The sequence below is a fragment of the Malurus melanocephalus genome, unplaced genomic scaffold (genome assembly GCF_030028575.1).
Source record: "Malurus melanocephalus ecotype Western Australia unplaced genomic scaffold, MMel_1.1 scaffold_658, whole genome shotgun sequence".
In the NCBI taxonomy this organism is placed as follows: Eukaryota; Metazoa; Chordata; class Aves; order Passeriformes; family Maluridae; genus Malurus; species Malurus melanocephalus.
In genome coordinates this window covers 23,978-25,808 of record NW_026623890.1, presented here as the reverse complement: position 1 = coordinate 25,808, position 1,831 = coordinate 23,978, and positions in this window count along the sequence as shown.

The window sequence follows — 1,831 nt, the reverse complement described above, 5'->3', positions numbered from 1 at the left end:
TTTGCTGCAATCGCTGGAAAAGCCACGCCTCTGGATGAAACACCATCTTTTGCATAGCGAGTGATACTGTGAGTTAAACTGGGTTGCACAATTCACAATCTAATCTTGACAGCAGCGATAGCATCGATTCTGAGTCAGAACCTTCTTTCCTCCTATCTCAGATTCACGATTTTTTTTTTCTTATTTATTTATTTTTTTTGCACGGCAAATGGGAAAAAATTTACATGTATGTAAATGAGTTTGATCTTCATCTCAGTGCTGGGGAAATCTCCCAATGGATGCAAATTTTTGAATCCTAAAAAGTGGAATGGTTACATTTAATAAATCCCAAAATTAAAAATCGGAGGGGATTGCAGTAAACAAAGGGGAGGAGACTCGGAGGGGAGGAGAGAGGTTACAACAGATGCTGAGATTCACCTGCTGCTCCAAACAATCGGGGTTGGGTCATAGCCCAGAACCCGAAAATTTCATTAAAACAACACGGGGAGGTGATAACATTGTGGAGCAGGGGTAAATTACAGCGTGTCAGAGCGCGGAAATGAGTAAGGGAAGAGCAGCAAAAACTGCCCAGCTCAGGCCACTGAGAGCCAAAAAAACATTGGGAGTCCTTCAGCCTCATCCAAACCCCGGGATTTTGTGTTTTATTGCCATAAATATCCGTCTTTTTTTCTCTCGTCCTTCAGCCTCATCCAAACCCTGGGATTTTGTGTTTTATTGCCATAAATATCTGTCTCTTTTTCTCTCGTCCTTCAGCCTCATCCAAACCCTGGGATTTTGTGTTTTATTGCCATAAATATTCGTCTCTTTTTCTCTCGTCCTTCAGCCTCATCCAAACCCCAGGATTTTGTGCTTTATGGCCATAAATATCCGTCTTTTTTTCTCTATTTTCTCTGGTCGATCACCACGATTTCACCAAACTCAAAATTGATTTTTCCCCGCCTAAAAGAACCATGAAATGTTTGCTTGGAGTCAGATCTCGAGGGAGTTTGGGTGTTCAAAAGCACCTCTTGTTTTGCAGTGGTGGAAGAGGGTTTAGAGAAGACGATTTGGGGTTCTAATTTGATAATTAGAGAAGATAATTTGGGATTTTCTCTTGGAATCTTTGCCTTCCTGAAACGTTCTGTGAAATCCTGGAAAGGGGGAATGTCCCTCACTGATCCTGCCTTGGCTGAACGCTGGGAAATCCTCACATCTGCTCCTGATGGAGTTTCTGCTGTGCAGGGAGTGAAATTCAGCATGAATTTAAAACCACACCCTTAATTCTGCCCCGAAAATTATTGATTTTAACCCATTTTGGCTCCTGCAGCCTCAGCACCATTCCCAGAATGTTTCCTTTGAAGCACTGTGGAAGGAAAATCATTAATTGATACATTTCCTGCSTATTTTGCTTTCATAATAACAACTATTAACCCTGATAACAAGCTCCAGGTATCTTAATGAGAAATTAATTATTTTTATAGCACAAAACCCTTTCTAGAACTGCACCAGCTCATAAATCCCAGTCCCAAAAACTCAGAGACACGTCACCAACATCTCCCTGTAGCTTTTTTTTTTTTGCTTGGTGTGTTTATGATCAAATTCCTGAGTTTTGTTGTGATCAGGCAGTGACTAAGATATTTATGCCGTAATTGCTGCTTGTTCCTGGCTGTTTGATGACAGGAGCTGAAGGTTGGTTCCACATGGAGCAATCCCTTGTTTTGGCTCTAATTGGCACAGGGGAAGTGACAAATAATAAATAACCCCTCTGGGAGTCTGGGCTGAGCTCTGGATGTGTCATTGTCACCTGAAAGCTCGCCAGCTCCTGGATCTGCTCGCAGGGGATGGGGACAGG